Below are 16,509 nucleotides of genomic sequence, written 5' to 3' on the forward strand. Positions count from 1 at the left end.
GAAATGAGAAGGAAGGAGGGAAGGGAAAGGCAACCAGGAGAACCCGCTTCAAAAGCACTGAGAATGCAGTCTGGCGCTCTGAGGGTGTTGAGCATCCTGGGTGTTGGAGTCACCAAGAGGTCGGTGGAGGATGTGCACGAGCGAGTAGATTTACGTAGCCTGTGATGCTGATTAGAGAATAAGCCGGAAAAGAGGTAACTACAGCTGAGGATGACAGGTTGACAACCACAACCGAGAATGCGCAAACGCGCACACAGCGGGCCAGGGCCGCTCTCCACAGGCGGTGGCACAGAGCCTCGGGGGACTCGGCCCAGCTCGAGCCTTTCGGTCGGGTCTCGAAGCCTAATCTTGGAAACAGACAAGTTGCCACAGTCCCATCTTTCCCTCCGGAATTAACTTCCACGGCATTAAAACCCAGTCACGCTTGATAAGGGCGGCGGTGAAGCCAGCGTCCCAGGCTCTCGCGGGACAGCTGCTGCACGTCTCACGGGCTGATTTCGGTTGGCAGGTCCAACAAGCAACCTAGTTAGAGCCCTGCCTGCGGAATTCGTGCGGGAGCCTTCCGGGCTTCGCCCCTGCACTTTTGCACATCCGAGCAAATCATGCCTGTCCGGGCCGAAGAGCACCCCATGGCACGGCTTCAGGGTCTGGGTCAGCCGCGTGGTGAAGGAATACTGGGCAAGTCTGCAGTTACGGTCGGTGCGCCCCATTTATGGCTTCAGAATATGGAAAGGGAGGGATTTGCACCCTGCCCCGGGGAGAATTTTCACAAGACATCAGGGCACCTGCTCTAGTGTCCTTATATCACCACCGGACTGGCCCACACTGGGGGGCTCTTCTGCCAACCCCAGTCTGCTGTTCTGCTCTCACCCGTTTCGTCGGGTTTCGTTAGCACACCGCTTAGGAATTCGTAGTATCATTAACGTTTCAAAGTCTAACGTGGGTCTCTAAGATTTTAAATCTTTTTGGGGCGCCTGGGTGGCTCACTCGGTTAAGCGTCTGCCTTTGGCTCAGGTCATGATCCCAGGGTCCTGGGATCGAGCCCAGCGCCGTTGGGCTCCCGTCTCACCAGGGAGTTTGCTTCTCCCTCTGCCCCTCACCCGCTCCTGCTCTCTCTCTCTCTCTCTCTCAAATAAATAAAATCTTAAAAAAGAAAAGGATTTTAAATCTTTTTATTTGGCTTTCCCTTCCCAGTAAAAAAAAAAAACTGTCTATTAAATAAGAATCACACCAAGTATGAAAATATTAATTATAAATTATGTGAGATAGAACAATACACATATGTATTTTATAATATAAACTATACCTGATATGCATACATGTAAGGTATCTACTATAAGATATATACAGATGTGATATATTTAGTATGTATACATGATATAGAGTAAATATATAGTAGATACATCGTTGATATATATGATATATTTAGTATACATGCATTTATGTAAGTACACAGTGGAATCACAATTATGAAAATATTAATTTAGTATATCAATTTAACTATATATATTTTTGTATTATAATATATTATATTTGTATATTAGTATATTAATCTAGTATTTATCATACTAAATTGGGGTGCCTGGGTGGCTCAGTTAAGTGTCTGACTCTTGATCTCAGTTTAGGTATTGATCTCAGGGTCATGAGTTCAAGCCACACATTGGGCTCGAAGCTGGGCATAGAGCCTACTTAAAGAAAAGAAAAAACATACTAAATGAATTAAAATATTAATTTAGTCTGTTAAAATGAGAATCACATCGAGTATGAAAATATTAATTATAAGATATATGAGATGTATGCATATACAAGATATGTATACATGGAAGGTATTTATTATAAGATATATATGTATATGATATATATGATATATTTAGTATATATACTTGTATGTAAATATACACACACCTTTGCTAGGTGTCTTGGATAAAAAAACAGAATGAAGACTATCTTTGTTAGAGGAGTTTAAAAATTTATCTAAAAATATACATAAACTCTAAAGTTGAGAGTTATGTGACAGGACAGTGTGAATGATAACAGTAATTATTATTACATAGTACATACTTTTCTTTATAAATTGTCTTTGCTTATTCATATACCCATGAAATATTGCTAACAGACTACCCCTTTCTTAAGAAGTGCAATGACCATGAATATTTTGTGAGTCATTTCTCATTTTACTTAACAACAAGAAAACAAATCAAAATAAAAGCATCCTTTTGTCTCTTGCAAATTGGTGTAAAACCTCTTCAGGAAGCCCGTCATTTTAGTAAGCACAGGCTATCTGCTCTTTTATGGTGGTCCTAACTACTAGAACAAATTCCAGTTTGTATTTTTATAAATGTCACAGTATACAGAAGACCATAAAAAGAAAGGATCTTACATCCTTGTAGGATGATTTAGTGTGTAGAGTCCTGTAAAATCCTACAAGAAGATAGTGAGAATGAGGGGAGAGAAGCATTCCTCACTGAAGTAGTTACATTCTCGGAAAGCCAAGAAGCAAAATGATTGGGTCTCAGGCTTAGAAGGAAGGAGACATCAGTGAGGGAGCAGGTCATCCAGAGTGTTCTTATTACCTGGCTGCAGCCAGCTTGGCAGTCAGGGTGAGGGGAGACTTGTTCATTAATTAGGATCCTGACTTATGGTACACCAACACAAGGAAGCATAAATGGAGCCACAGGATGTATTGAGTTTTTAAACATTTTTCTCCAGCATTTTATTTTATTTTATTTTGAAGATTAATTAATTAATTTAATTTGACAGAGAGAGAATGAGAGAGAGAGGAGAGACTGAGGGGGGAGGGGCAGAGGGAGAGACAGACTCCCCGCTGAGCAGGGAGCCCGACTTGGGGCTGGATCCCAGGACTACTCTGAGATCATGACCTGAGCAGACAATTAACCAACTGAGCTACCCAGGTGCCCCCCCCAGCATTTTATTATGAAAATATCAAATACGCAGAAGAGTTGAAAGGAGTGGATGGTGAACTCCTATATACCCACCACCTGGATTCTACAATTGACATTTTGCTATATTTGCTTTATCACATATCTTTCCATCTATCCATTCATCCATCCATTTAATTTATTTTTTATTGAAATTTAATTTTTAATTTTTTATTGAAGTATAGCTGACATATAATATAATGTTAGTTTCAGGTGTACAACATAGTGATTCAACAATTCTTTTTATTTTTTAAAGATTTATTTATTTGAGAGAGAGAGTGAGCTGGGGTAGGAGCAAAGGAGAAGGAGAGAAACAGACTTCCCACTGAGCGTGGAGCCCTACCAAGGGCTCCATCCCACAACCTTGAGTTCATGACCGGAGCCAAAACCAAGAGTCGGACCCTTAACCGAAACTGACTGAGCCACCCAGGTGCCCCGATTCAACAATTCTATACACTGCTTAGTGCTCACCACAATAAGTGTAATTACCATCTGTCACCATGAGAAGTTATTACAGGATTTTGACTGTATTCCCTATGCTGTACTTTTTTAACCCTGTGACTTATTTATTTATAACTGGAAGTTTGTACCCCTTAATCACCTTTGCCCATTTCATCTATCCTCCCATCCTCCCTGCAAAAGATGGTCTTACAACCCTTGTGTGTCTCATCCATATAGATGGCAGGTATGGCTTCCCAAAGGAAAAGATGGTGTTGTTAGAGAAGGGCCGAAAAAAGTGAAAATTAAAGAGATTGATACTTTTAAAAATATATTTGTGCACATGTTTAGGGAGCCATTTTTTTCTAGACAAAAAGTTATTTGTAAGAACCATCAAACTTATAAAACCAGTGTCGCCAAGATTTTTTTTCCAAAAGAAAACCTACTTTTCACTTCACTAAAGGGGAAAAAATTACCGGGAGCTGGAAAGCGAGCAAAATAGCTATGTGTAACCTGGAAGGGCATCAAGGGAAAGGAAGACAGAAATGACACTGTCCTGACTCAGCTTGTTATGAGGAAAGGCAAAGGAGCAGAAGGTAGGTTGTGGGGGCAGCTGTGGTCATGTCTCCTGGAGTAACCGAATCTGCCTTAAAGAATGAGCAAGTGGTTGGTCATAAGTAGCTGTTAGAACAAACTGTGGAGGGAGTTTATTTATTATTTGATATTTAATGAAGATTGGTAGCAAATACCGGTCATGTTGACCCCCCAAAATCATGCTGCGATAAATTTTAAACATAATATATATCTTGCCAGCTTGTAAAAGATCTGATGTCTTGATTTTATTGTGGTAAAGTATACACCACATAAAATGTATCCTTTTAAACACTTTTCTAAAGATTTTATTTATTTATTTGACACACAGAGAGAGAGAGCACAAGCAGGGGGAACGGCAAGCAGAGGGAGAGGAAGAAGCAGGCTCCCCACTGAGCAGGGAGCCCGACGTGGGGCTCATTCCCAGGACGGACCCTGGGATCATGACCTGAGCCGAAGGCACTTAACCGACTGAACCACTCAGGTGCCCCTCCTTTGAAACTTTTTTTTTTTTAAGATTTTTTTATTTGACAGAGAGCACTGCAGGGGAAATGACAGACAGAGGGAGAAGCACGCTCCCTGCTCAGCAGGGAGCCTGATGTAGGGATGGATCCCAGGACCCTGGGATCATGACCTGAGCCGAAGGCAAATGCTTAACCGTCTGAGCCATGCAGGTGCCCCTGAAACATTTTTTAGTGCACAGTTCAGTAGCATTGTTAGAGGAGGTCATCAAGAGCACGTGACCATTGGTTGGCCCACGAGCTGGACCCAGGCAATCAGAGGCTTCTCACCCCCTCCCCTGTCCTTGGAATGTCCATCCTGCCCACCACTCCCACACTAGGAGCTGTTTCAAGGACATAGCCTTGAGGGAGTAAGGTGTTGGTGTGGCCATCTGGATTGTGTACATGACTCAACCCTGTTAAGGCCTCTAAATAAAGTTTAAGATTCTGGTGGGTGCAGAGATCTACTCATCTTGTGGTGCCCAAAACAAGCCTTATGTGAAGTTACCTTGCTGATTAACTCTTCCTCCCACCAGTCCAGAGTGGTCTACCTGTATCTTCTGGCTCTCCTTGTCTTCTGTGTTTAGGGGCCAGGTCATGAACAAGCAAGCATTAAGTCCATTCACATTGTTTTGTAACCATAACCTTCATGTCTTTCTAGAGCTTTTCCATCTCCCCAAACCCAAACTCTGTACCCATTAAACAATAGCCCCCATTTCTCTCTCCTGCCAGCCTCTGGCAACTACCATTTTAATTTCTATTTCCATGAATTTGACTGCTCTACGTACTTCATGTAAGTGGAATCATACAATATTTGTCTTTTTGTGTCTGACTCAGTTCACTTAGTATAATGTCTTCTGGGCTCATCCATATTGTAGCATGTGTAAGAGTTTCCTTCTTCCTTTTTAAAGATGAATAATATTCCATTGTATATATAAATCGCATTTTGCTTATTCATTCATCCATCAATAGACATTTGGGTTGTTTCCACCTTTTGGCTGTTGTGAATAATGCTTCTATGAACACCCTCACTATTTTAAATTTTAAACACAAATGAAAATTTTAATTAGTCACAAAAAGTCTCAGGATTAATGTAACTTAAGTTCTTTTTTTAACTGATTAATCACTTATAGCATTGTTCCATTTGAATCTATCCTTTAAATGTTACCACTACTGAAGATATTAGGAACTTTCTCTAAGAATACATGTAGCTGAGTACTATGTGTTACGATTTTTTGTATAATGGGTTTTCCAAATTAACTTCCAGTGTTTATATAGGATAAATAATAAAAAAAAAAAAGTGCTTATTTGAAGATTCCATCTACAGTACTAAAACTCAACAATGACCCCAGAAAGAGTTTAGGACTCATATCAACCAACAGAAGATTTCTTAGGATAGGAGTATTTTATCCCAGATAATATTAATAATTGTCCATCATATATAATACAAAGCCAACTGACTTTTAGTTAATTTTGCTCTCGTTTGTAAAATCTCCACCGGTGGTGTGTCCTTTTAGTCCTCTTAGTGCTGACACTCAGAGTAGACAGATTTCTCCCACAGCTGTCCCTTGGTAAGTCACCAGGATAAGAAATGACATTCGCTTTTTATCAGTTATTCATGGTGGTCCCTGACCATGGAAGCTATCATATTTCTTCAACTCTTACTTTCAAGATTTTACAAATGGAATGCTTTTATTTGGGGGAACTGTGCCCCCATATTTGAAAACTATATAAAACCAAAATTTATAACTGACATTTTTCTTCATTTGGTAAGAAACCACACAATCAATTTGATGTAAGTATTTTCTATACTGAAAACCTCTGCATAGAAAAGGTGGAAGAAACAATTTATTCTTTTTTTCAGCTTTTGTTTTTCCTGTTGACAGTTTGTAAACCACTCCTAAGCTGGTTTACAGTGAATATTCTATATCAGAATATTTTGTACCTGTCCCTACCTTCTCCTCAACCCCCCTTGAATGTAGACAGAGCAGAGGAAAGGTGGCCTTATTGGAAGGTGACCTCTCTACATAACTGTGTGTCCCTCTAACTCAACTCTTCCTGCCAAGTTATTTTTTTCTCACCCTGAGAATTGATGTGATTAATTGACTAGCTGTTAACTAGGTACTAAACAGTATTTTCTTGTCATAGATGGATCTGTTTGATCAGGCTAGTATTATTTCATTAGATGGAATGCCCCTAGAATTTTTGGGTCCTTGCCCAGGAACGTTGTTGATGTAGGTCACTCTTTCTACTTTACTGGTGACCTCCTCTTTTTATCTTTTAAAAAATGTTCCACTATTTATTGAGGTTGAGCATCACAAAATTGTTGAAAAATAAAATTATATGTAAATTCCATCCTTCTTCTGCCACTTTGAAAAAGGATGATATAGACATAGACAGTTACAAAATGGAATCCTTTTAGAAATTCAATAAACTTTAATAAAATTAAATGTAAATTAAGAGATGGTGGAAAAATGAAATTAAGAGTGAGACCTTTTAACCCACAGAATGACTGAAAATTGGGGAGGCTCAACACATTGGAAATACGCAATGAGATGAGATAATCAGTGTATGAGGAAATGAAGTGGAGAACCAAAGGAATAACTAGGTCTGCAAAATCAAGAAGTAAATTTTGTTTTCCCAGAAAATTTCTTTTTAAAAATAAGCATGCATTTTTGTTTATTTTCTCATTAGGTGTTGTTTATTTTCTCATTAGGTGTTGTTTAAACCCAGAACAACATTTGAGGCCCTCTGACATCGAATGGTATGTTTCAAAAGGAGCTTGCCAACAGCTTTACCAAAACATGCTTTTCCCAGGGAGACATATCAAGCAAAAATAACAGGGGTCATGTAACTTAACTTTCTAGCATTTCAACAAACATATTTAAGCTTTTTCTTCCTTTAAAAGAATGGAAACAATTGATACTGATATTCCATTGTGTTCATGATACCTCAAATTATCATACATTCTTAGATTTACATACTTAGCTAGAGGGTGTGGTTAAGGGAAGTTAAGTAGAAATTAACAGCACATGGAGCTTTGTGCATATTGTGTTAATTTAAGAAAGAAAAAATATATAGCCAATTAAAATCATTTTAGCAAATCCTGGGAAATTAGTAGTGATAGCACATTTTAGTTTTGATGATGTAATATTTTCCTTAAACTTCTGATTTTTTTAATTTAAATTCAATTAACCAACATATAGTACAGACCTAGTTTCAGATGTAGTGTTCAATAATTTATCACTTGAGTAAACTTCTGAATTTTAATCCAAGTGCTTATACCCCACAGTAGCAGATATACCCAACAATGGACTCCTGTGGAGGAGAAGGCAGGAACTTCATCCTTGGGTGCTAGACTACTATGGTATTTTAGTAGTTGATTTGATGCATAAGTACTACCAAATGACAGGTGATGAAAAATGAGTAGTGAGCTTGTCAAATAGTGCATTACCCAGGTAATTAGCAGTAGATGTTGCAACCAACCACCCACAATCTCAATAGCTTAGTCAAACTGAAGATTTATTTTAAGCTCAACTTGTAGGCTGATAGTAGTATTCAAGGACCAGGACCATGATGATTTCCATCTTATAATGCCGGCGTCTCCTAGAGCTCCTCAGCATATCCTGGGGCATCTAGTGCATCCAAGTAGATAAAGAATGAGATTTTTCTTATACCTGAGCTTGGATGTGGAGCACAGTACTTCTACCCACCTGTTATTGTCCAGAACATATTTTCCTGACCATAACCTAAGTGCAAAGGAAGCTGGGAAATGTAGTTTCCCAATGTGCCCAGGAAAAGGAAAAGGGACAGTAAGCATATGCCCATTCTCCCAAATAGCACTGTTTAAAAGAGATTTCTGAAAAAGGATGAATACAGCAGAAAGATCTGTAGAAATATATTTATATGAGTTTTTACAGTTCACTATATATATACATATATATTCTATGTCAGTTAATAGAATATTTCTTTTTTTTTTCTTTTCACAACCACCATGTTTGTGATAGGCAAGGGATATATTATTGCATTTGTTTCACAAATTAAGAAACCAAGATTCATGGGGAAAAGCAACTCTTTTTTTGTGCGGGTTGGGGGTGGGAAGGGAAGCAACTCTTAAAGTCATATACTTGGCAGAGCCAGGAAAAACAGAGGTCAGATAGATCCTTTGATTTCTGTCTGTCTCACTCTACGGTCTCCACAGAATCACCAGCTCACTCTCTAAAGCTCACTCACCTAAAAACAACTCTGGAAAAGGCCCTATGGAGTGTCTCTATTTAGAGGATAATTTAAGAATGTTTTCTTACCCTTTTCTCTTTCTATTCAAAGTGACCAGCCAATTTTATGAAGTGCATGGCCAGGTTTCTAGGTTGAGTGCCAAGTAATCTCTGTGGCTTGGTTCTGCTCTGAGAAGAGAATTATCTGTCCTAGATACAGAGCTGATGCTGCAGTGGGATAGATGGGCCAGGGAGAGCCCCTGCCTTCATCTGTTCTGTTGAGATTGCTCAGGTGAGAGCTAATCAAGGTCCCTTTTGATTTAAAATTATAGGGACTTTTGGGTATCTGGGCATATTGATACTGTCAGATAAGCCATAGACTTGGAGTTAATTTGGGTCCAAGCGCCATCCTTTCCCTGCTTTCTGACCTTCATCAACTCAACTTAGTGCCTGTAAGCTTGTTACTTCATTTGAAAACTGGATGTCATGATGTCCTTCTTAAATAAGTCATAGGTGTGATGAAAGGATAAACCAGTTAGTGGATGTGGAAACATGTTGATTATGCAGTTGTATCCTGTGACTGGAATATGTAGCTGGTTTATTGGGAGGCTCAACACATTGGAATTATACACAGAAAAAAGGCTTTTGTTCTTTTTCAAATTACCCTTTCAATCTCTGCTCCTAAACATACTCTCTTGAATTCCCCTTTCTCTTCTTTAATGATATTTTGGGACATTCCCGTCCCATTGGTGGTCATTATTGTTTATTAAAGAAGGCTAATGCAGTATAAAACCATCAGTCTTGTAACCCATTACATTTTCCCCTGGCAGCCTCCCCTTCCAGATTCTAGCTCTTGTAGTATATTGGGGTTGAGATGGACAGTGGTAGAGGAGGGCAAGGGGTTCCATGTCCAACTTGTCTATATTTGTAGTTCATTTTGTACTTTTGATTTTCTTGCTGACTCCCAACTGGACCTCAATGACCTCTTTGTGGCCCCCTTTTTTTGAGTTATGTGTTTGTTCAGGGGATTCTTGGAAGGGACGTGTAGGGCCTCTCCAATGCACAAATCTCTGAGATATGAAAGGTCTGACAGAAACTCGTCCCTGCATCAGTCACCACCCATCAGCTCCCAGTGCCAGCAGTTCCCTACAGCTGGGGTCTTCTCTTGCTCTGGTTTTTCTCTGAGGTAAGATATGTGAACAAAATGGTGAAAGATCACCTACCATCCACAGTGTTCACTGAGCCCAGTAGAGCCTCATATAACCTTGCTACGACTGATGGCGAGAGTGCAGGTTAACGTACAACTGCACACTCTCTTCCCGCTGCGTTCCTCTGTCTCTGGTTCTCTTCTTTCCTGGCCATATGGGGCAGGGACAGAGCAGCAAGTCCACTTCCTAAGCACATCTAACCGAGGAGTAAATTTCCCATCTCCCTTTCTTGCAGTTCCACATCCATCATTTTTATACTCATTTTCCATTATTTTGGTGAGACACTGCCTTCATAAGTAATTGCACAAAGTGACCGTGACTAATTCTTTTGTGACATACTCTCAAGGAAAGGGATATAAGTGGAAAGTCAGTTCTTTGAACACCGAGTTATTGCACAGAAGACAGGCAGGTAAATAAACAGTTTATTTCAACTTATCATTGACTTTCAGGGATTGACTGTCATATTTAACCCTACTAGTTTGGGCAACTATAACCTTGCAGCAGTGATTTCAGCAGAGAATAGTATGCACCTCTGCATGTGGGAACGTGAGAGTATGATTAATTTCTACCTCCAGTGGAGAGACATGGTCAAGTACACTGAGGAAAAGCAAAATAACTTGGGAATGTTTATGTTTCCATCTACTCTCCCTGAGGTACACTGGCTTTGAAGGCTCTTGCCCATAGGCTCTTATTATAATCTCTTGGAGAAATCTGCCTTTAATCTGGGTCCTTTATCTTGTACCCAAGACTGGGCAAGAAATTAACCATATACTCAGTATTTGCCTGTTTTCCACTTCTAAGGCCCCTGGAATGGATGCATTGATGAGTTCCATCCCCTGTGTAGCTACATCACTTTATGGGCTAGAACACGCATAAAAGCCATGATGGCCAGATTCCCTCAGGGCAGGATAGCTGCAGATGCCCAGGACTTGGTATGGCAGGGTGAGCCTGAGTATCCACGCTGACCTCCAGTGTGAGGTCTTTTACTCTTTCCCCTAGATGCCCACATTTTTCTTTGCTTGTGACTGGACACAGGCTTAAGTTTCTTTTATGTAATTTCTCCTGGTAACCATGACTCATCTCCCTTAACTCAGTACCAAGGGAAGGCTAGGAGAGCCTAATGGGCTACTGAGCTCTTTCCATCCCTCCTTCCAAGTCTGTTTTTTATACCCACCCCTGACTGTTCTGAAGTACCAGAAAACTCCTGCAAGCCAGATTTCAGCTGGACGTCCAACCAGCCCATCGTGGTTTACTAATGACTACTCTGATTTCTTACCCCTTTGCCCTAGCTTGATGTTATGATATTCAGTCTATCTAAACATAGCATAGTCTAGACAAAAAAGAGGTGTGTAGATGAATGTTCAAATAAATTAATCATAAATAAATAAACAACAAATCAATACAGAGGTAATACTGAACATATTACTCCCTCCATTTTCCCCTAACACTTAAAATAATATTTTAGACTCTTGTCATCATTGCCCTGAGCAATTGTGATGGTCTTCCTCTTTGTGATATTGTCGTCTTCAACATCTTCTCCATATGGTTGCTACATTATATTTGCTAAAATACAAATATGATATTGTTGCATTTGTACTTCAAACCTTTCACTTCCAGCCATCATTCATAGATCCCGTGTCTGTAGCATAAAAAACCAACCCTAGAGCTTCACTTTCATTGCCCCTCAATGCCAGACTCCAACCTGAGTGTGATCTCCTGACATCAGTCCTTATGCACTAAATTATTCATCTATAATCGACTAGTGCATTTCATGCTTCTACAGTTTATCCCCTGTAGTTCCTTCTACATTTCCCATTTCTATAGTGGTTGAAATTTTACTTAAGGTCAATTTTAACCTGCTTTTCGAAGCCTTTCCTACTGATCCCAGACCATTGCTTCCTCTTCTGTATTTCCAGGGTCCTTTATTCATGATATCATCATATCACCGATCACATCCTGATATATTTATATGGGCATCCCATATGCTTCCCCTACTGGACATGACCTCCATTAAGAGAGGCCCAGTATCTCCTTCGGCTTTGTACTCTAGATCACAGACAATTTCCAACACATTGTAGCTGCTCCCTAAGTATTGGGGAAATAAAGACACAGAATTATAAACAATCTCAAACCCAAAGATGAATCATCATTTGGAGATTTTTCAGAAACCTATCTGTAGCAAACCCTAATTCATTACCAGTGGAGTGCACATTACTAGTATTATGGAATGCGATTTGAAAATATGCATCATGAATCTTAAAACATTCTTATTTTTTGAGCCAGAAAATTTACTTCTAGAGATCAGTTACCAAAAGGGAATCAGAAATGTTAAAAAAAATTTTTCAGTTATAAGTGATAGATACCAAGCCAAAACAACTTTAAAAAGTGGAAACAGCCTGTTGCTAGAGCTTGAAAGAATACTGGAGAAGGTCGCACATTGAAGGAAGAGTTGCAGCACTGAGGACCCAAGATCAGGCAGTAAGGAGCAGTATATTCCAGCCCTTTGCAGGACTCGCATCTGTCTTTCCTCTCTGCTGGTTTTACTTGACTTCATTCTTCAGGTGCGTTTCCCTTGAGGGAGAAAATATGGTCCTGAGCAGCTACAGATTCGCATCCTCTCTGCTTTAGCAACTCCAGAGGTAAAAGAGCCTTTTCCCCCTATTCTCTTAGCATCTCTAGGACCACAAAAGATACTGGGTTGACCTACTTAGATCACAAGAACACCCATTGACTCATCACTGTTTGCAGGAGAGTTGGATGAAATGTTGGTAAGCCAAGACAAGGGTGCTAGAAGTTTAAAAACAAATGCACAAAAAAAAATCATGTATTTACTGTGAGTTAGAGGATTATGTTCAAGGAGATGCATCACATTATAATACTAAAAAATGGTAGAAATGTGAAAACAAGCAAAAAACAAATGCCTAAGTTAGTGGTAAGGTTGAATAAATTATTGTGTGCATACATTGAAACATACAACCATCTCCAAATTTTTTCTAGAATTTTTTAAGGCTATGGAAAGATGGCCATGATATTATAGTAAAAACAAAACAAAAAGATACAAAATATTTGCAGGAAATCCACCAACAATAATTGAAGTTAACTTTAAAGTATGAAACTATCCAGGTTTTTTATTTCTTCTTTGTAATTTTCTGGATTTTCCAAATTTTCTACAGTGATCATTAATTTTATAATTAAACAGCTTAAAATTAATGATAAAAGTCAGGAAAGAGAAACACGATGGTTAGTCTTAGGACTGTAAGATGAGAATTTATAGTCCTAGCCGAGAAACTATATGAAATCACGGTATTATTTTCTCCATTACCATCCTTTTTTGAGGTCTAGTATAATTCTTGAAGCTTGGGAACACAGGACATACATGTCTGTGTTTATTATAATCTGTTTTAGGAGAATGGGGATATTGCCTGAGGCTCTCGTATAATTAATCTTTAAGCTAAGTCATCCAAGAATTAATATTCTGCAGGCAACATCTTCAGAAGCAAAGCCAAATTATCTATGATTGTTGACAGTGTGAATTGAGGTAAAGTTGAAAATCCAAATATATTTCATAGCTAGTAACAGTGCAGCCCTGGATTTCATTGTCAAATGGGAAATTCTTAAAACAATGAACATTTTAAAGACCAAGCTCTCATTTATTAATGTTTTCTATGTTTTCCATTGGGAGAGGTAAAGTCCAACCTCATGGAGTAACAGCATAAGGTCAAAGGTGTGAGAGCAGGTCAGAGGAATCTAGTTACTCTTCTGGCAAATCCAAGGCAGAGCTAAAGGGCTGCAGAAAGGAGGGGTGATCACCACAGAACATTAAAGAGGACTGGTTAGGTGCATTTTGCTCTTGATGAGATGAGTAAAGGATGATAATAAAAAATGGCAAAAGACTTCCACCTCTAAGATCTATAAATGGGCTGGATTTACCCTCCTACATGAATAAACTAAAAACCCTGGCCAGGGGCACCTGGGTGGCTCAGTCAGTTAAGCATCGGATTCTTGATTTCGACTCAGGTCATGATCTCAGGTCTTGAGATTGAACTTTGCATCGGGCTCTGCACTGGGTGTGGAGCCTGCTTAGGATTCTCTTTCCCCCTCTGCCTCTCGCCCTGGCTCACACACGCTCTCTCTCTTTCTCCAAAAAACAAACAAGCAAACAAGCAAACTGGCCAAAATATATGAAACAAATTTCTTAAGGTACTGAATATCAGATCAGGCAATGACGGACTGTGATCCCTAAGACTTGGGAAAAAAACTAGTTAACCTGACTGTTGACAAAATGGGCAAGCCAAAGGCTGATACTTTTAAAAAGCAGCACCAGATTGCGGAGTCTGGAATATGGGACAGGTCGTGTGCTATCAAAAATGATGGAGGCACAGAGACAAGTAAGACTGGGAAGACAGATGGTGATTCTTTAGCCTGGGATTTTCTCTTATTTTGGTTTTTCCCGTTTGTTTTGTTTCTGTGCTCTTCTGGGCACATTCTTCAACTTTAGGGATTAGATGAAGAGGCCCTGAAAGCAATGCATTTGTGGTCAAAGATCAGTAAATCCAGGACCAGAACAGATGAATTTAAAAAATGATACATAGACTGCTGACAACTGTACTTTTTAAGGGATATGAGTTCTGCAAGGGAGCTCAAACCGAAGCAGTTGGACATTAAGACAGGCCCATTTTCACTACAGAGTTGTCAAGTTGTATTTCATTCTTATGCCAGATCTTTGTAACTCAGACTGTAGCTAAAGAGTGGCAATTGTCCCCTGAGTTCCGGTAGTAAATCCCAGTATGCTTGAATGCCAGTATGCCTTCAATATTTTTAAATAATAGAAGTGAAAACCCTATGGGTAAGAAAGAATTCTCATTTGTTCTTGTTTGAGGCATTTTCTTCTTACCATTATCAATGACCTAAGTAAGAAGAAATTTAATAAGCTATTAAAATTATTTAAATATTCATAAAAAATAAGAAAACGTCTTTAGTTTCACATAAACATAATCATCCCTTTCTACTAAATGTGCGCTCATCTTTATGGCTTTCATTTGCTCATTTATAGCTGGGATTTCTGCCAGGCTTCTAGTGAAATAAGATGTGTTTATGACTAAGACTGAATTTCACAGCTTGAAAAAACTACAACTAGATACTTAAGGACCTTGTATCTGAAACTAGATACCTGAGAAATACCCTTCTATTGAACTTGACAAGTGAAGATTTACTTTCTAATCTTTCAGTGTGTCTGCGTGGGTGGATGAGAGACTGAGCTCAGGCTTGACAGCCTTGAACACTGCGTGTCACAAAGGCCAGCTCCGAGCCCTGCTGTCACTCCACTGGCTGGGCCGCCAGTACTGTCACGGTGGGGTCCCAGTGGCTTTCATGCTGCAGAATTTAGAATGTAAAGGTGATTTAAGAGAACAAACATCTGGAGAGAGTAGCACAGAGTGTGCTAGGAATTCTAAGAGCCTTTTTTACCCTTTGAATTTTTCCACAGCCTTCATGAGACAGCAGTATGAAAAGAGAGCAGGAAAGGGACATTGCTAAGTTGGCCACGGGCTTTGGAGTGCGTGCTAAGGGGCAGGGACATAATGGCTGTTTTCTGAAGAGGACTTTGATAAGTTGTCCACTTAGGGATATATCTGACTGTCCTATATTTTGACCCAACAGAGAAGAACAAATGGTGGTTCTCTCAAAAGAAAGTAAGAAGATGTGACTTCACTTTAAATGATGAAAGCACTTGAGTGTTTTCTTTCAAGCTGTAGTTTGTCTTCGTTAGCAAATGGTCTGTAGATGACTTCTTAATATAAAAACCGAGAGGCACCAGTGTCAATGATCAAGAAAAACCAGTACCCCTGCTGTGGTTTATAAGTGAGGCAAATATTGTTTGGGAAGAGGAGGCTATGAGAAAAGGAAAATTAAAATAGAGGCATGGGAATAGTAATAGTAACATTCAGTGTCCTCAGAGAAAGCTCAGATGTGTAGTATTTGTTGAAAACAGATGGTATATATATATATGTTTTGTCAAAATGGCATATCATTTTGGGCAAGATCAGGAGGGCAACATGAAGGTTAAAAGAACTGAGTACAAGCTTTGGAAGCCAAACAAACAAATGCACGTTTCAAGGAAAACTATAGACATCTGTTTGTGCTTTGGTATCAAAGAACCTGCTGACTTAATGCAAATCACAATGGGTTGCTAAGCAATGCATGTCCTCATGCCAGTCAGGTGACTCTAATTCTTTGCAGAGTGCCTTTCTCTGTTTTCTGAAACTATGTGCTGCATTTTGTTATTCAAGGATACACGCATAGTATTACTGCTTTTTTTCCCTTCCTTCCTTCCTTCCTCCCTCTCTTTCTTTCTTTCTTTCCCATTTAAGGCTATACTACCTTAAATTTATGTACTTTTCTTTGATTTAAATATGTCTATTGCTTTCATAACTGGCCTGTAAAGTCCCTTGAGGAGAAGATAGACAAATGTAGAGATGATATCAGAGATAATTTTCAGTAAGCTGATTAGGGAAATGGGGATTAATACTGCTGCTAATGCAATTTATGTGCAGAATTCCTCCTAACATACGTCCCTGGCATCTTCCAAAGTCACATGGTCTCCAGGGGACAAACCTCATAT

This window comes from Zalophus californianus, chromosome X (genome assembly GCF_009762305.2).
Source record: "Zalophus californianus isolate mZalCal1 chromosome X, mZalCal1.pri.v2, whole genome shotgun sequence".
Taxonomy (NCBI): Eukaryota; Metazoa; Chordata; class Mammalia; order Carnivora; family Otariidae; genus Zalophus; species Zalophus californianus.